Genomic DNA, 20,346 nt, shown 5'->3' on the forward strand with positions numbered 1-20,346 from the left:
ATTGAAGATTTTTTAAAAACTTTATTGTACTTCAAATATTAAAATGAAAAGTATAAAAAAATAAAAATTTGCCACTTTGCATCTAATTCTCACTGTAACCTTGCTGGATAAGTGTTGTTGTTATCTCCATTTTACAGATGAGGCATCTGAGGGTTGAGGGGTCAGTAACTATCCCAGGGTTGCAAAGCTAGAAGGTCATAGAGCAAGATCTATTTACAGAAATACCCCTGTAAAACATCTTCCTTACTTTTCTTTATTCCAATTATTTTCTGTGGCATAAATAGACAACACACAGTATTTTGTGATTTTATTTCATCTCTTGTTCCTGACACAAGGGATTGCCTCTTGGGTTTTATCAAGAATGCTGTTGGCTTTGGCCCAATTTGCAGTATGCCTGGCGCTGTTCTTGGTGCTAGAAATACAGTGGTGAGTAAAGCAAAGTCTTTGGTCTCCTGTAACATATTCTATGGAAATGGCAACCTGCTCCAATATTCTAGCCTGGGAAATCCCATGAACAGAGGAACCTGGTGGGCTGCAGTCTGTGGGGTTGCAGAGAGTCAGATTCAACTGAGCACACATGCACAGGGGTGGTGGGGAGGTGGGATAGATGAACAAATACACATGCCAAAAGAATGTTTAGTGCTGTGAAGAAAAATTGAGTTAGAAGAGAAAGGACTGGGGGTAGTGTAAGTCTGTGTTCATATGGTGTGATTATGGGAGGTTTTGAGAAAGAGACATTGGAATGCTAAAAAATTTTGGATTTCACTTGGAGCAAGTAGTCAAATATTTTGAGTGGAGGAATAAACCATTTGACCTAACCTTTAAAAGATTCCCTCTGGCTGCTACATGGAGAAAAGAGAGGGGAGTGAAGGTGACAGGCAGACGAGTCAGAAAGCCATTGTGATAATCCAGATGAGAGATGATTTAGAGTGTTTGAGTGGGTTTTGGTAATTTACACAGGTCCTATATTAATTTTTATTCCTGAAGTTTGAATGAATGAAAAGCCTGGTTTGTGAGGATAGAAGCATGTTACCAAGAATAATGCTGTTGGATAGGAGTTTCCCAGCTACTCACTGTGGAGTCCTGGGAACTTACTCGAACTCTGAAACTGAATGCTTCACCAGAGCTAGGTGCTGTTCTAACTGTGTTAGCTCTGTTAACTAACTCATCTAATTCTCACTGTAACCTTGCTGGATAAGTGGTGGTGTTATCTCCATTTTACAGATGAGGAGTCTGAGGGTTGAGAGGTCAGTAACTTTCCCAGGGTTGCAGAGCTAGAAGGTCGTAGAGTGAGATCTGAACTCCGCCTCTGTCCTGGGGTGGCTGGTGTGCTGGGGTGGTGGCATAGGTAAACAGATGTGACCGGGTTCCACAGAAATACATCTCTAAACATCTTCCTTATTTTTCTTTATTACAATTAATTTCTGTGGCATAAATAGGTTTAAAATAATCATAACTGAACAGTGTAAAACAGTTACTTGAAAAATTTTATAATTAACTCTGTTTCATCCTTCTTATAATGGACTTCTTATTGGAGTGTATTTTGGTTTTTTTTAATGTCAAGGTTGGGAATTATTTTTAAAATTGGTTTTATATACATTTCTGCTTAATGATCAAGTCTTTTAGTATTATAAACATACTACGTGAACATGTATCATCTCCCTGTAAGAGACAAAAAGTCTATTTATTGAATTTCTGAACATCTGTTTTTTTGATGTGACAGTTTATCATGGGAGAATATATGAGTATTTTCTTCATATGTTTCACTTACAATTGTAATTATGCATACATGCTCGGTGTTGCTTTTTGAACGAAAATACGTTGTGAAATGGAGTCACAGAATGCGTAGTGACACTAACATATAGTTCTCCCATCAAGCTGTAAAAAATTTTACACCGTTAGTTTGGGGGCAGATTTCTGCTTGGTTTGCTCTCATATCTCGTGTTCTTAGGCATGAAATTGAGTTTACTGATCACCAAGGGGAAGAACGCCTTTTTATTTGATGATCTGATGTGGTGGAGCTCAAGAATAAGAATAGAACAGGTATAAAGGAAATTGATCACAAAGTGAGCTTTGGCGGGTTGAGCAGTTGAAACACCACAATAATTTGCGCAGCTTTTGAGCAGCAGGTCAATGCTGAGGTTGCAGCTGCCACCAAGTGTTTAATTCTTTTTGGAAGTTACATTTTGCTGTTGTAGTGATTGTTTACTTACTTTTCTATGAATATTAACTACAGAGTGAGTTAGTGGTAACTTCTGTGATTTTTGTGAGTATTTGTGTGAGCCCTGGTTCCTTTTATTGGAGAATGGTTGTTAGAGACCAAGGTCTGGCGCTCGGTGGATTGATTGCTTCTAGGCCTTCTCAATGGACAGAGCTAGGAAATACTCTAGCCACATACATGCACACACGTGTGTGTTTGCATCTATCTGTATTAAGACTGTAAAATTTTATAATACCTTTGATTCTAATCTAACATCACAGAGTTCATTTTAACCTTCCCCTTTCCTTAGAACTTTATTAGCTAACAGAGATGCAGCTCTCATTATCTACAATATATAATTTACTTGTTTCTTCAATCCTAGTGTATACATAAAGTACATAAAATAGTTCTCAAGTTGGTAACCTATACACTTCTGAGAAATGCAATTTGCTAAGTAGATTCTAGTATCTGTGTAGTTTTTTTTTTGTCTTTAGCTTTATAGCCTTATATCTAGGCAGAAGACTGTTTTCCAAAGTTACCTTAGTTCTTTTCTTCTACTTTAGTGAGTTATTTATTTGTAACATGGTTAGGTTTATTTGTGGGGCTTCCCTGGTGGCTCAGCTGGTGAAGAATCTGCCTGCAATGCGGGAGACCGGGGTTTGATCCCTGAGTTGGGAAGATCCCCTGGAGAAGGGAAAGGCTACCCCCTCCAGTATTCTGGCCTGGAGAATTCCGTGGACTCTATAGACCATGCGGTCGCAGAGAGTCAACATGACTGAGCTGAGTGACTTTCACTTAGGTTTATTTGTTACTGTTTATATTGCGTTCTGGATTCCTCCTCTGTCCTGGTTGGTTTTAATTGTTGGTTTGTATTTTGAGAATGTGATACATGGCTGTGGTTTTAAGAAACCAGAAGTTATTTGAAAAGGTATACTCAGAAGTGTCAATGCCCCCTTCACTCCTCCTGCCCCTCCGCGTCCCCCATCTCCCGTGTCCTCATGAGTCATCAGTCTCTTTCCCTGTGAAGTCTTTTGTTTGTTTTCTCACAAAACAAGCAGATCCATGTGTATTTTCTCACGACCGCTCCCCCCCCCCCCCCAAAGTGTATCATACAATATATACTCTTTGCTTTTTTTTTTTTTTAACTTTGACAGTGTATACTAGAAATCACTCATGTCACTTTGTGGAGCTCTTCTTTATTCTTTTTAACAGCTGTATGGTACTCCTTTGTGTGCATATACCCTGATCTATTTATCCATTTTCTTGTGTATGGGCATCTAGGTTGTTTTTATAATTACAGTAATGAGTAACCTTGTGCATATGTATTTTTGTTTTAATGGAAATATAGGTCCAGGTTAGATCGCTAGAAGTAGAATTACTTGGTCAAAAATGAGTGCACTGTTTTGTCAGGCTCACCAGATCCTCTCCTGAATGGTTGGACTAGTTTTCGTTCCCACCATCCGTGTAGGAGAGTTCCACTTTCCACATTCTTGACATCAGGACCTGTTGTCATATTTTTAATCTTTGCCAACCTAAGAGGTCAAAAATGGTATCCATGTTTTGATTTGCATATCTCTAAAAATTACAGATGAATTTGAACAATTTTTCATGGGACTCGGGGCCATTTTCTTTTTCCGTTTCTTTTTTTTTTTTTTTTTAAAGAATCATCTGTTTATATATTCTGAGAGCCCCAAGCATGGTTAATGGAAACTAGTTGAATGTTAAGATTCTTTCAGTGGGTTGGTTTGTCATTCAGTTGAATGTTGCTAGCCACCATGATGGTCTTGGCTTTGATTTTAATTTTTTTTTTTTTAAGAAAATTTCAGACATAAACAGAAATAAACAGAACAGTATAATGGGCTCCCAGAGACCATCACTCCGTTTTAGTGAATAACAATTCATTCATTACCAATCTTGCTTCATTTAACCCTGCCCTGATTTCCCTTGCCCTTGGTGTTATTTTTAGTGAACTTGGGGTGTATCGTTATGTCTGTGACTATTTTAGCACGTGTTTCTCTTTAGATAAGGCCTCTTCTAAGAAAAACTACAATAAATGGCAAATCTTGGTACTGTATTAACAGTTTGCATCGAGGTCCAAGTAAGGTCCACACATTTGACTAGTTGTATCATTGGATCTCAGCTGGATGGGATGCTGCCTCCCAAAGGACACGAGGCAGTGTCTGGAGACGTTTGTTATTTTGGCAGGGGGTGGGTGGAGTTGTTCCAGGCATGTCATAGGAGAGGGCAGGTATGCTGCTGAACATCACGCACAGCGCAGCCCTGTAAGGAAGAGTTACCTAGTCCTAAATGTCAGTAGTCCTGCTGTTGGAAAACCCTGATTTGTCGGTTTTGGTCTTCTTTCTCTTTTTTCCTTTGCAATTTATTTCTTGCAGAAAGTGGTGGTTTATCCACTTTCTGAATTTTGCTTATTACATCCCTGTAGTATCTCTCAACATGTTCCTCTCTTCCCTGTAAATTGATAGTTGGAGCTAGAAGATCTTGATCCAATTTCAGGTATTGTTCCCCCCAAGAGTATTTTATGAATGGATGGTATAGTCTTCCATCAGGAGGCATGAAATGTCTGGTAGTTTCTATTTTTGTTACATTTGCTGCCATTGGTCAATGCCAGTATCCATTCATTTGTTCATTAGCAGTTGCAAAATAATATTTTAATTATAAAATTTCTTCTTCATTTATTAGCTGGAGTACTTTTATAACAAGAAAACTTCCTTTTGTCTACTCCTTTGGTTACGTAGTGGTACAGTTTATATAGGAAAGGCAGATTAAATGCTTGATTCTTTCCCTTAATCACTAGTTTTGAAATTAATTGGCTCATTAGTATCTTCTGTTGGTTATTAAAGGAAAAAACTCAGTGTATAATATGTATTAGTTTTAAGCAATGTGAAGTAAAATGATGAATCTTAAAAAAGGTCCATGTCTCCTTTGACCACATAACTTGTAACTAAGAAACAAAAATCCTCCAAAATCTGGTAAGCAATTCAAGCAATATAGAAAGTTAAAAAAATGAAAAGTGGAAGTGTCTTGTCTCCTTCCTACAGTCCCCTTTCCTCAGTGGGAAATACCGTTAACAATTTTGAATTTCTATCCAGATAGAAGGGGTCATGTGGTATATATGGTTTTGTACCTTGTTCTTCTTAATTTTTAAAAATATTCCAGTGGTCTAGGAGAGCGCTTCACATCAGTATATACAGATAGCTCATGCTTTTTAATGGCTGCATAGAATTCCATTCTGTGGATTTACCATAATTTACCTGGTTCTCTGTTGATGAATTCTTCAGCTGGTTTCTCTCTCTCTCTCTCTTTTTTTTAGTACTTAACAGTGCTGCAATGTATTTGTATATATTTTTGTGTTTATCTTTATTCTTGATAAGCATTTAGGTACATTGTTAAGTTCCTAGCATTATACATTCTCAAATTGTTTTTAGCTGTGAAAGTCGCTCAGTTGTGTCTGACTCTTTGTGACCCTATGGACTAAACAGTCCATGGAATTCTCTAGGCCAGAGTACTGGAGTGAGTGGCCTATCCCTTCTCTAGGGGATTTTCCCAACCCAGGAATCGAACTGGGGTCTTCTGCATTGTAGGCAGATTCTTTACCAGCTGAGCTACTAGGGAAGCCCACTTTTTTTTTTTTTAGCTGTAACCCTATTTAAAATTTATTTTCAAAGAGACTGTTGATCAAAGACAGAAAGGGTAAGGAGCACTTGTAGTGAAATATAAGTTTGATAAGCTTAAACATAACTAACTATGCAAATATAAGATACTTCTTTATCAGGGCTATAGGTTGCATTCATCTGGTAATTCTAATACATCAAAAATCATTGTTAGAGGAAATACAGTGACATATCCAGTTTTTATTTTACGGGTGAAGTGAAAGTGAAGTCTCTCAGTGGTGTCTGACTCTTTGTGACCCCATGGACTGTAGCCTACCAGGCTCCTCCGTCCATGGGATTCTCCAGGCAAGAATACTGGAGTGGGTTGCCATTTCCTCCTCCAGGAGATCCTCCCAACCCAGGGATCAAACCCGGCTCTCCCGCATTGCAGGCAGATGTTTACCATCTGAGCCACCAGGGAAGCTCATTTTATGGGTAGGGGGAAGTAAAACTTTCAGAATGCTTTGTGAAGTGTTAAACTTCTCTTCCTTTGTAAAGTGGAAATGTTTTCCTTGAGCTCATAACACAGGATTTCAAGCATAATATCGACTTCTGTTTATCAATAATCATAACAGTCTTGACATCGTGTGCAGTAAATTACGAAACTGCAGAAGCTGGGTAAAGCTATACCATTGTAGATAATTTAGTGGTTTTGTATGCACAGAAGGTGTTGGCAGATGAGTGGTCCTCTTTAACAAAGAAATTGGGACATAGTCCACTGTGGTCCTTTTGATTTATGCAGTGTCCTATGGATACTTAAATATTAATAAATATTAAAAAGAAAATAAGATGGCCCTGGACATCTGTCTGGAAGTCCTGGAGTTATTTACACTGCCCAGGAATCTCTGTGACAAGTATGGTGCAAAAGGCATCTTTGGCAGCAGAGACTTTCTGGATGATTCCCATTGATGACTTGAGAAGCTTTCTGTGGTGGCCGACTGCATGGGCGCCTTCTCTCCAGAGCCTGGGCTTGTGGGTTCCTGGGACTTTCCTCTTCTCTGTGACCTCCCTCAGAGCCTCACGGGTCACACACGCTGCACCATAGACACGTGGTCAGTCTTTTTCACATCACTGCTTCATGAAGGCACCTTAGGATATAAGCTGTCTGCAGATTAGAGGAATGGGAGCTTTTTTACTTAATTTAACTTGTCACAGGTCTGACTCATACTCCTTCTTACATTCTTCCTATTTTAAGGCCGGCTTTCTGTGTGTCTGGTTCTTGAAGTCACTTTCCTTTTTTTTTGCTGGCCTGTCCTTATTTTCTGCATATCGGAGGATCAACATTTCCTTCGATGCCATGGTTACGGGGAGAGCAGAGTCCCTTCTGTTTGATTCAGGGACTTCTCTCCTCATGCCCACTTTTCCAGCCATCCAGATGCCAAGTGGTCAGCACTGGACCCTGCCTGCCTTATTTTCCTCTTCTCTGCTCTCCCCTTGTGGGAGGAGAGGTCAGATTCCCTGCCCTGAGCTTGGGTTCTCATTCCTTGAAGCCCTTGTTGGAAATTATTAGCCTTTGGAAGCTCCACAGTCTTGCGCACACCCCTCTCCCCCAGGATCGCCTCGCTGAGGGCTGCCTGTCCCTTCAGGAGTGTCTCCCAGTGGCTCTCTCCACCTGCCTCCTGCCAGTTGCACGGTGCTTTGTTTTCAGCCTTGTCCTTGCTGCAGGGCCGGTGCACGATGCATTCACTGGTATTGATGTTTTGAGAAGTTCTCTGTTTCTTTGGACGGACAGAGGAAGATTGCAGTTCAAGTTTTTTAGAACTTAAGGATCAAGTGATGTTCAGATATGCATGATTTTTCGTCTCTCTCCACCACATCAGTGAGTTTTGGTTTCATTACCACCGTCGCATTTCAAGCTTTCATTGACCACCATCATGGTTTCTGCCGCATCTGCGTGCCACTTGTACTGTTTACTTAATATTTTTCCTTAAAACCACCTTAAATGGATTTTGGTTTTTTAAATTTAATTTTGTCCTAAACAGTGGTATCTGTTAAATCCTGTGTTTGCAGTGCTTACTACATATTTTAATATTTGTGAGAAAAGATATATTTATTGAGATAAAGAGGTGTTATTATCTAAAATGTTTATGTGTAAGATTGTGAGAAGGGTGATGGTGATTGCCGAAAGGATACAGGTAAAGGATACAGGTTTTGCTAATAGAAGTAAAGGATTGAAGAATTTAACCAAATGAGAATGGCTCTGTAAAGCGGAAGCCTCTGCAGAATTTGTCCCATTGGCAGGACAAGCTAACCTGGTCTTCAGTTCTCATACTGATGTCCTGTTGCCAATGACAGTACCATCCAGGAACTGGATCCCCTCAGGTTCAGCCATTCTCACAGTGTTGACCGTGCTAGGGTCCTCTGGGTTCCTCTGTTTTAACGGTGACCTTGCCTGCCCAGCAGTGTGAGTAACTACTCACAGCCTCAGCGCATTCCTCAGCATTTATGGCAAGATGGGATGACTTGTAGATCAGCTGCTCAGGCGGGCCATCTTTCTAGCAGACTTCAAGCCTGCTTGAAATCTATTCATTCAAGTATGCACAACGGTACACTTCGGTAGACCTTGAAGTAGATTAATAAAATGTAGCTAAAGGGTTTGTACACACCCACAGAAAGAAGGGATCCTTAAATGATGATAAGTAGTTTATCTCTTTTGTCAAAATAGTATATATTCTTCAAATAAATGACATTTTCCCCCTTCAGACATTTTTTATTCTAGTCACTGTTTTTGAAGTGTCAGTGCTACACATCTCACATTCAACCGTTTGTATGTGAGCCAAAGTTTGCTTTAGTTGGAGAGATCTATTTTCAGAAATAGGAAATTTTCTGGAAATGTAATTTCAGAAAGAAAAGGAAACTGCTAAGTCATTGGACATTATCTGTAGGTGTATTCGTTGTAGAAGATCCCATCTCCTTTCCCTGATTTAAGGACTTGACCCCAGCAGTTACCCCCTTCCCCAGTATCATTTTCCTCCCATTAGTGTGCAAATAAGATTTAACTTCATTAAAAAAATTATTGATCTGACATTCATCCTTCAGTTGTAACCTCATTTCTTTTCTCCCTTTGTAGTAAAATTCACCGGAAGGATTGTCTGTATTTGCTGCCTCCAGTTGTGGTTTTCCTTCCCATCTCTCGCTATCTAGTTGAGTTCCATTGTCTCTGAACCTAGTCCAGTGGGACTTTCATCTTTGCTACGCCGTTGGAGCAGTTCTTTTCAAAGTTATCGATGAGTTTCACCTTACTTGGCTTCTAGAAGATCCCTATACTGATAGTTCCCCTGCCTCACTCTTCCTTCCTTCTCCTCATCCTCAGTCCTCATTGCAGTTCCTTCTTATCTCCCTGGTCTTTTGTCACTGGGTGCCGCAGGGTTCATTCCTCAGTAGTTCTCTTTTTTTGACATTTATCTGGTCTCACCATTTCAGCTTTCATCTGTGTGTGGGTGATCCCTCAATTTTTATCACCTTTGTAGACCTCTTCCCAGAGCTCTCATCTTAAATATGTAATTGCCAACTTAGTGTCTCTACTTGGATGAATAGTAAGCATCCGATCCTCTAGTGTGTCTAAAGTCAAACTCCAGATCTGGCTTCCCAGTCAGCCCCACTCTTCCCACAGTCCTCTTCATCTCAGTTAATGGCAGTTCCTTTGGGTCAGAATCTTTGCAGTCATCCTCGCTTCTTCTCTGGAGAAGGGAATGGCAACCCACTCCAGTATTCTTGCCTGTAGAATCTCATGGACAGAGGAGACTGGCTACAGTCCACAGGGTCGCAGAGTCAGACTTGACTGAGCGACTAACACTTTCACTTTTCTTCTCGTATAATCTGCGCTAAATTTTCAGCAAACTCCTGTTGGCTCACCTTCAGAATCTCACTGCTTCTCGTTGTTTCACTTCCCTCTCCTATATAAATTGAGATTATTGCATTAGCTGCCTGATTAGTCCTCCTCCTGCCAACACAGCAACCAGAGTAGTGCTTTTAAAACGTCGGATCCTGTGCCTCTTCTGCTGGAATCCCACTCAGAGCGCAAGCCTTCCTGTGGCCTGTAAGACCCAGCAGATTGTCCCCAACTGTCTGTCCGGCATCGTCCCCTGCCACTGCTCTTTCGGGCTGTACCAGCCTCATTTCTGTCTGTCTCCTTCCAGTAAAATGTAAGCCTCAAGAGTGTAGACACTTGGTTTGTTGATTTTATCATTGCTGTGTTTCCAGCGTCCTGAGAGTGCTTGGAATGAGTGACTAGTTGAGCCATAGAAGGCATTTGGGTTCATTTTACACGGGAGTTCATCGCTTGATGGAAGGAAAGCAGACAGTGTCAAGTGCCTGTTTTACTCGTGTACCGTCCTGAGGCGCACAAACGAATGAACTCATACGGCTTGTGCCTCCACCTGCAGAAATCCCTCTTCATTTTGTTTCTGCCTCTTGCTGTCGCGGCATGATCTCCTCTCTTCTGCCTTATCCTAGCTTTCTTTGTTTTCCTTCCTCATTCTCAGAGTAGCCCCCGGCCCTCCTTTCCTTAGTGTTACCCTCCCTCTAGCCATCCCCGCAACCCCCAGCCCTCACCACAGATATGTAAGTATAGCACAACACTTTCCTTCTTCAGCAGGAAAAAAAAAATCTCTGGAAATTCCCTGGTCATCACCATGATGTCTTTTCTTCATTCAAAAATAGTTCCTGAAGTGCTACTTTCTCTGCGGAACTTCTCTTAAAATAGCTAAAATATTTTAATCCATTTTGTCTAAAAGATGATTGCCCTCCTTCCGTCTGCTCCCCGTCTCATTTCTTCTGCATCATGTCCTGTCTCACAAGGGATTCATGGTAGCGGGCCCAGAGCTGCGGCTGCTCTCAGAGGTGGGACAGAACAGATCTTTATAACCCATCAACTTTATGTGTGTCTCTGGAACTGGTAGGAATGGTTATTTCTCCCTCTGGAGTGTTGCTGATTTCCCATATGCACAAATCAGTTTTGGATTTCCTCATCAAGTTGGACAACTTTGTCCTTAATCTTTGTTCAGAAATTAAGTATTAAATATTACTTATTAATTGGCAACATTATTAATATTATTTACTTAGTCTGTACCTATTTATGTATAATAACTTTATCATATGTATTTGTGTGTGTGTGTAGCATATGCCTTTATTTATTTTTAAAATTAATTATTTTAGTTGGAGGATAATTAGAATATTGTGATGGTTTTTGCCATATATTGACATGAATCAGCCATGTGTCCCCCCATCCTGAGCCTCCTCCCACCTCCCTCCCCACCCCATCCCTCTGGGTTGTCCCAGAGCACCCGCTTTGAGTGCCCTGCTTCATGCATGGAACTTGCACTGGTCGTCTATTTTCCATATGATAATGTACATGTTTCAATGCTGTTCTCTCAAATCATACCCCCCTTGCCTTCTCTCACATAGCCCTAAAGTCTGTTCTTTACATCTGTGCGTCTTTTGCTACCTTGCATATAGTATTGTTGTTAGTGTCTTTCTAAATTCCATATATACATGTTAATACACAGTATTTGTGTTTCTCTTTCTGACTGATTTCACTCTGTATAATAGGCTCCAGTTTCATCCACCTCATCAGAACTGACTCAAATGTGTTCCTTTTTATAGCTGAGTAATATTCCATGGTGTATATGTACCATAGTTTCCTTATCCATTTGTCTGCTGATGGGCATCTAGGTTGCTTCCATGTCCTGGCTATTATAAACAGTGCTGCGATGAACACTGGGGTGCACGTGTCTCTTTCAGATCTGGTTTCCTCGGTGTGTATGCCCAGAAGTGGGATTGCTGGGTCATATGGCAGTTCTAATTCCAGTTTTTTAAGAAATCTCCACACTGTTCTCCATAGTGGCTGTACCAGTTTGCATTCCCACCAACAGTGTAGGAGGGTTCCCTTTTCTCCACACCCATCATATGTATTTTATGTATATACTTGTTCATTATTCGTCACAGAGAGAATGGAGGAATAATGGACAGAAGGATGAAGAACACAGTGAATGTTAAGATGAGCATGTGTATATGTACAAAGAGTAAACAAATTCAGTATTGCTGCACATTAGTTTGGCTCGACTACAGTCCACCCAGGTAGCAGGCTCTCCTGAACCCCACCCATCTCCCCTGGCTTCTGAATTTCCATCTCTGTCTCTCCCAGAGTTTGGGAGATAGTGAAAGACAGGGAAGCCTGGTGTGCTGCAGTCCATGGGGTTGCAAAGAGTCGGACACAACCGAATGACATCATCATCTCTGTCTTTGTCTCCGTCCCTAAGTCTGGAATACCTTCTTGTTGAAAGCACTTGAGAATTGACCCGAGGGCTTTTTCTGGCTCCAGGTGCTCAGCAGCTTACCAGTTGAAGCAGGCTGAGAATTTTGGGCAGTTAATGCCTCTGGATAGCCCTCAACCTTTGTTGATTGGGAGACAGTGGATAAATACCTTAGCTTCCTCTTCCACTGCTGGGACCACCTGAAGCCCCTTCTGCATGGATTCGTCCTCCAGGTGTCCCCAAAGGAGTAAATGCTCCTGAAGGTGCCTGCTGTGGCCTCCTCCCCTTCCCTGTCCCCCCTTTCCATTCGCCGACCAGTGCTTCCAGAGATGACCTCCCCTATGGACACCCCACTCAGATTTGTGTGTCACGGTCTGCTTCTGGGACACCCAGCCTCAGTGGGTTGAAATTTGTTGATTGAAGAGTGATCGATCATAAGTAAATGGTTGAAAGATAACTGGATTCAAAAGTAGAATTTGGATTCCACTTATTAATAGCATGACAGTCTATTATATGCATTATATAATAATATACAATATTATGCCTGTATAATAAGAGTGTTTCACTTACTTATGTTTGTGCAGATATTTTTGGACCATGACTACCAAAGAATGTGAAAGTTGCTTGCTTACTTCACGGAATAATTTTCTAGTCCTACTACCTTAGAAAGATGCCTTGACTTGCAGTTTCTGTGTGATATGATTTTAATTTGAAACTTTTAATTTATTTCTCCCTTTATTCCTTTTGAATCCCTACTTTTTAAAATGCTAGAAACATTTAATAATAATAGGTAACCTTTAACCTGGGAACAACTGCAATGAAGTGTTAACATCTTACAGATTAAGTAGCATATAAAAAACTAGCAATGGCATTGCCATCTTTGGGAAATGTTATAGACTACTTAAACAAGATTTCCCCCAAGGTTCTACTTGTGAAATGTGGCTGAGTATCCTCAGAAAAGTTACTCAGAAGTTAAAATTCTTTATGTGTCAACTATTTTTAGAAGGATTTTAGTAATATGCTATGCTCTTCTTGATAGAATACTGTACCACTTAATTTTAATGTCTCACCGTCATGGACCTAAGTTACTCTTTGTGCCCTGTGAGCTCCTGGCATGTGTTGTCCAGTTTGTGCACTATATTGTCGCAGGTCAGATGGGCATTTATTTAGCAGTGTTCATCTCCTTCCTTGATATATGTTTTTCCTGCTGTCTCTTATCTTCTTTTAACTGGTTCCTGTTGCTGCTTCTGATTTTGTTTTCTTACCTAGAGAAAAACTTCAAGATTTTGATGGGGAATTCAGTAAGAGGTCTTCTTAAATTGCCCATTCTCATTCTGATACGTTGGTGACAGCTGGATGGGCCTAGCCAGGAATGGAGTCAAGCAATGCAGAAGGAACTTTGCAGATATCACCTAAACAGGCTTGGCAGGCAGGGTTACCATTTTGAGGTCAGAGAGCCCACAATGCTGGATGGTAGCTTTGAATTCCTAACCCTGGGAAAGAAGCTCTGTGGAGAAGGGTGGTCCTGGCTTATAGGTAATTTTGTCCAGAAGAAAATCAGATGCCTGGCATAGCGATATGGTGTATCTTGCTTCTTCTTGTGTATTTTGATAAAATTGTCAGCTCTTTAAGGTAAGGGTACAGTTTTTAGGCTTGAGCCTAGGAAGTGCCCTATCAATATTTGTTAATTACATTGTGATGGGGTCACAAAGAGTCTGACACAACTGAGCGACTGAGCACACACACAATTATATTGTGATAAGGGAAATATGAGACAGACATCCCGATAAGTTTCTTTGAAGGTGAAAAGGATAGTTTTAGGGACTTTCCTGGCTGTCCAGTGGTTTAGACTCCCAGTTTCCACTGCAGGGGTCATGGTTCCAGGATCCCTGATTGGGAACTAGGGTCCCCTGTGCGGTGCTGCACCCAGTCTCTCAGTCGTGTCTGACTCTTTGCGACCACAGACGGTAGCCCGCCAGGCTCCTCTGTCCATGGGGATTCTCCAGGCAAGAATACTGGAGTGGGTTGCCAGGCCCTCCTCCAGGGGATCTTCCCAACCTAGGGAGAACCCAGGTCCTCCCGCATTACAGGCAGATTCTTTACCCTCTGAGCCACTACTGGATCCCTAATGCAAGAAGAGAGACAGAGATAGTTTTCAAAAGTTTTAGTGTGTTATTAGTTATTGACTTTTCTTGCTCATATGTTTTCCAATACTGTATGCTGTAAGTGATTGGTAATGCTGTTGCTGATTTGGTATCCTGTGTTAAAGGAGTGGTTTTACTAAACATTTAATATACCAGTACTTTGTACCAATTGTAAAAATTGTAAATTAAAAAAAATTGTACATTTAAACTATAACAATTGCAATTATAAAACATTAAATTTGTAGTAAATATTTACAGGTGGTGAGTCTGAACATTAGCTTCTATAACACATTCCTAAGGTGGGAAATAATAGCACCATCTTGATCCTCATCTGGGAAATGCAATGTGCACATCAACTGGTTGAATTCTCCAAGGCATTTTTCTGGTAAATAAAATGATTTGATCTCAGCCCAGCACCTCCCTAGTCTTATTTGACTGTGGAATCTTTACGTGTGTAACCTTAACTTCCGTGGGACAGTTTCAGAAATACTGTTTTAGAGAATGCTGTATAGGCAGTCCGTACTTTGTGTGGTTCTGATTTGCACAGATTTCCGTCACCATGCAAAGGAAAACTGTTTCTCTGGTTATAGCACTTCTGACACCAAATGTGTGGGTTTTCTACACTCAGTTCTCTATAGACACCAACTGGGTGTCCTACAATTTAATTCAACTCTGATAGTGATTACCTCGAGCTAGAGTAGACCTCACAGGTTAACTGTGAAATGTTCCATATTTTGGGGTCTTCCCTGGAGGCTCAGTGGTAAAAAATCTGCCTTCCAATGCAGGAGACATGGGTTTGATCGTTGGGTCGGGAAGATGCCATCCGAGAAGGAAATGGCAGCCCACTCCGTTATTCTTGCCTGGACAATCCCATGGACAGAGCAGCATGGTAAGCTACAGTCCATGGGGTTGCAGAGAATCGGACATGACTTAGCAACTATACAACATCACCACCACAGGTTAAGGGCTCAGTCCAACTAATCCGTACCCCCTACTTCAGACAGCAATCACAAATAGTGAATTCATGGGTTACGTCCATTTCTGTCTGACTTGGCTGCAAATGGGGTTTCCACGACTACCTGTTTAGGTTTGATGATTTGCTCTGATGGCTCACAGAACCCAGGGAAGCACTTTCCTTTATATAATTATAAAAGATATTATAAAGGTTATAAATGAATAACCAGGTGAAGAGGTACATAGGGCAAAGTCCTAAGAGTCCCACATACTTCTGTCCCTTTGGAGTTGGGGATATGCCACTCTTCTGGGCCCTGAATGCATTCGCCAACCCCGAAGCACTCCAAACCCTTTGGGTAGGGTTTTTATGGAAGCTTCACTACGTAGACGTGATAGATTAAATCATTGGCCATTGGTGATTTTTTTTTAAATTTCCAACTTCTCTCCCTTCCTTGAAGGTTGGACATGGGCTGAAAGCTCTAAATCTCTAATCACACAGTTGGTTCCGGGGGCAACTTGACCATCGTGAAGCTATCCATGGGCCTGTCCAGAGTCACTGTATCGCCATAAACTCAAGTGTGCCGAGAGGGGCTTGTTGTGAATAACAAAGGTGCTCCTCTGTCACTCAGGAACTTTACAGAGGTTTTAGGTACTGTTGTGCGAGGAACCAGGAAGGAAGACCAAATGTATATTTCTCCTTACATCACTGTATCACCATGGTTCAGTTAAATACCAGTCCCTGAATAACACGATTCAAATTTTGGCCGCCATGATATATTAACTGTGCAAATAAAGTACAGTTTGCTGCTAGCTCCTCAGTTTGCAGGTCAGCAAGTCAGTATGTCAGTGACAGCTGGGCATCGATCCTTCAGCTCACACACAGACAGGAAAGGATGTTGTGCTGCATCCTGCTTTCCCACCAATAAACCTGACATCTTACCCATCTTATCATGCAAAGTTGGGTGATCAAAAGAGGGAAGTGGTCAATAAAGACGAAAGTCCAGCAAAGAACAAAAAGTGATGTTTCTGGAAGTGAAATTTAAATTGAGCATAAATGAAATAGTAAAATGAGTAACTGATGGTGAGAGTGTTGACACTGCTGCCATTTGAGAGACTCTTTGATGTGTAGCCAGAAGCACTTAGTGAAGATACACTTAACAGCATCATATTTTAAATTACAGTGTACTAAATAAATGTTTTGCTGATTTTTCATTTCTCTATACATGACAATTAACAGTAAGAGAGTTTTAAATGTTTTCACAAACATTTTTGAAGCTCAGGGGACAGTTGTGATTTTCCCAATGATTACTAAGAGAGCTTTGTGTGGTTTCAACTTGTTGTAAGTATTTTTATGGTCCCACACTACCATGCAAAGCAAGGACTGCCTGGGTTTTTCTTGTATTTGCCATCATCTGTCATCTGACCTCTAGTGGAAATAAAGAAAAATTACAAAATGAGCTTTGAGGAACTTACACATTTTCTTCAGAATGGATCTAATAGGTAAAAATCCCTCCATATTACACACTTTACACTTTGCCCTTACGGTATGTTTTGAAATAGTATGGTGCACTATTTGCTGCTGACTTTTCTGGACAATTAGCACTACCCATTTTGCTTTTGTTGAGTACTTCTGATTTGTAATTTTGTTGAAGTTCTTTGAAATCTTGCTGTAGGGATATTTGTTAAGGATTATGTCAAGGTTTCTATGATCCAAACCTCTACTCTAACTCATCCTTCATCGAGAATGAAAAAGCCTGCTAAGGGTGTTGAGTAGACCTCCCAGAAACTTTAGTTTCTGTTCCAACAGGAAGTTCTCTAAGATGAATCCTTTCTCTTGGCTGGGCTCGGCATGTAATCTCTTCCCTTAGGTTTGGGCACTGAAGACTGTTCACAAGAGGAGAAAGGTTACTAGGGCACTAGATCTGCTTGAGTTGATTCCTGTCCGTTGTAGCTGACTCATCCCTGAAGTGTCCTCAATATAAAAGTTTATGACTTGCTGTTGTATTTTATCCCAGGGTGTGATTTCTTAGCCCTGTATACATTAAATTTTCTGTAGATGTCATTAGACCCTAGAACATACAGCTTTCCTTCCCATACTCACAGTGGAAAGTAGAACTGTGAGCTGGGCTATTGGTTCATCTTTTAAAAGTCTGTTTCAACCTATAATCTTTTTAATCTATGTATTCTTCTAGTAGATAACCCCACTTGCAAAATTAAGATAGGGACACTTAGAAGGTACAAGAAAGAAGAACAGAGTAAATGGACATAATATATAAATCTGTAAAGAACAGAGATCCTTTTTTGCACAGTAGGGTTATAAATACCTATGACTATATTTGAGCATTCAGTAATACTACATTATTTTTCATTAACAAAAAGTATGGACATTTCAAAGTAAGATCTTGAAAGAAAAAGTCATCCGTTATTAATTTTTTTCCCTGTCACATCCATTTTCTACCTCTTTCTGTCTGCAAAATTCACGTTTAATTTGAATATGGTAGAATATTGGCCAGGATAGTAGCCCAAACTAATGCCTCTCTAATGTGCTTGGAATTTCTGCTTTCTGTCAATCAGTAAATATTCTTTGAGCATCTACTGTATAGTCAGCTTTAGGTAGATCAGAGAATAGGAAATTCTAAGTTATTAGTGGTGGAGAAGGCAATGGCAACCCTCTGCAGTACTCTTGCCTGGAGAATCCCATGGACGGAGGAGCCTGGTAGGCTGCAGTCCATGGGGTCGCTGGGAGTTGGACACGACTGAGTGACTTCACTTTCATTTTCCACTTTCATGCACTGGAGAAGGAAATGGCAACCCACTCCAGTGTTCTTGCCTGCAGAATCCCAGGGACGGGGGAGCCTGGTGGGCTGCTGAATATGGGGTCGCACAGAGTCGGACGCGACTGAAGCGACTTAGCAGCAGCAGCAGTCAAGTGAAGTGAAGTGAAAGTTGCTCAGTCATGTCCTACTCTTTGTGACCCCATGGACTATACAGTCCATGGGATTTTCCAGGCCAGAATACTGAAGTGGGTAGCCTTTCCCTTCTCCAGGGGTTCTTCCCAACCCAGGGATCAAACCCAGGTCTCCCACATTGCAGGCGAATTCTTTACCACCTGAGCCACAAGGGAAGCAACTATTTAGTCCAGTTCAGTCGCTAAGTCGTGTTTGACTCTCTGCGACCCCATGAACCACAGGATACCAGGCCTCCCTGTCCATCACAAACTCCCAGAGTCCACCCAAACCCATGTCCATTGAGTCGGTGATGGTATCCAACCATCTCATCCTCTGTTGTCCCCTTCTCCTCCTGCCCTCAATCTTTCCCAGCATCAGGGTCTTTTCAAATGAGTCAGCTCTTCGCATCAGGTGGCCAAAGTATTGGAGTTTCAGCTTCAACATCAGTCCTACCATTGAACACCCAGGACTGATCTCCTTTAGGATGGACTGGTTGGATCTCATTACTCATATCTTTAAGAAATATGAAGTCTAATTGGAGTAACAAAGTTTTCACAGGAAACAGCTGTGAATAAGGCATTGCCCTAGCCTGTCTGCTAGGGCTTTAGATCAATAGTTCCCTAACCACCATTTCTCTACTGAGCAAAGGAATTGCCTGGGGAACTTGTTAAAAATGAAGATTATTAGGTACCACCCATTAACTTTTCCCTGTAGATCTAAGGTGGGGCTCAAAAATGTATTTTTTTCTTTTAAGAAAAACATCTCTTTTCACTGAAGATCCTGGTGTCACCATGACTGCCACCCCTCCCGGTGTTACCTGTACTGTAAGAACAAGCTCTATTCAAAGTCTGGCTTCCAGTCGAGGTGTATCCCTGATGCTAAGATCCGCATCTTTGACCTGGGGCAGAAGAAACCAAAAGAAGCTGAGTTCCCACCCTGTGGCCACACAGTGTCAGATGCGTAGGAGCCACTCTCCTCTGAAGCCCTGGAGGCTGCCTGTATTTGTGCCAACAAGTGCCCATATTTTTACATGGTGAAAAGCAGTGGCAAAGATGGCTTTCACATCCAAATGTGGCTCCACACCTTCCACGTTATCCACACCTTCCACGTTATCCACACGAACAAGATGCTATGCTGTGCTGGAGCTAATGGGCTCCAGACAGGTATGCACAGTGGCCAGGGTTGACATCGGCCAAGTCACAGTGTCCATCCGCACCAAGCTGCTGAACAAGGAGCATGTGATTAAGGCCCTCCCTAGGGCCAAGTTCAAGTTCCCTGGCTGCCAGGAGATCCACATCTCCAAGAAGTGGAGATTTACTAAGTTTGATGCTGATGAATTTGAAAACATGATAGAAAAGTGGCCCATCCAGGGTGGCTGTGGAGTCAAATAGATCCCTGCTCATGTTCCCCTGGATAAATGGTGGGCCCCGCTCTCATGAGAACCTGGCACTGTCCTCTCCTTACGCATGCCCACCAATATATCCTACTTTCTTATCAAAGCAAAAGAAAAACAATAATTTAAAAAAACCACAGTAGAAAGTTGTGTGGTGAAAGCAATTGTCCCTCCCTTCCGTTCTGTATCCATTCGGTTTTCTTTCTCTTACACGTTTTTTTTTTTTTGCAGATGGTTCCACACATTATGCTCTGCATTTGCAGGCATGGGTGGGTGGGGGCATACTCTTTTGCACCTGGCCTTTGTTGCTTTCCAACATGTCCTGCAGATCTTTCCATATCCTTTCTTGCAGATCTGCCTCATTCTTTTGAAAGGCTGCCTCACACAGCCTGTAAAAGCTCCACCGGAGATTCTAATGCATAGCTAGATTTGGAGCCCACAGATAGACTAAAGTGTTAAATGGGTTTAGAAAACGTTTTCTTAGATGTTATCTCCCTAAGTCTCGAGGTTTCTCAGCAAGGAACTGAATTCCGCAAACATTTCTTGTACTTATAAATTCAAATTGCTTTAGGACAGACTTTTGTATGTTTTTTACTTTAGTTATTGGGATGTGAGATTTGGACTGTGAAGAAAGCTCAGCACTGAAGAATTGATGCTTTTAAACTGTGGTGTTGGAGAAGACTCTTGAGAGTCCCTTGGACTGCAAGGAGATTAAAGCAGTCAATCCTAAAGGAAATCAGTCCTGAATATTCATTGGAAGGACTGATGCTGAAGCTGAAACT

The 20,346-nt window shown here is 41.3% G+C and overlaps 1 protein-coding gene and 1 pseudogene across 1 annotated transcript in view; both read left to right on the forward strand.

Annotated features, from left to right (window-relative positions):
• KDM7A (lysine demethylase 7A) overlaps positions 1-20,346 on the forward strand; it is a 72,578-nt gene that overhangs the window by 4,763 nt on the left and 47,469 nt on the right. The window lies entirely within an intron of this gene.
• On the forward strand, positions 6,661-19,760 carry LOC110140767 (large ribosomal subunit protein uL16-like; annotated as a pseudogene).

The sequence above is a fragment of the Odocoileus virginianus genome, chromosome 1 (genome assembly GCF_023699985.2).
Source record: "Odocoileus virginianus isolate 20LAN1187 ecotype Illinois chromosome 1, Ovbor_1.2, whole genome shotgun sequence".
Classification (NCBI taxonomy): Eukaryota; Metazoa; Chordata; class Mammalia; order Artiodactyla; family Cervidae; genus Odocoileus; species Odocoileus virginianus.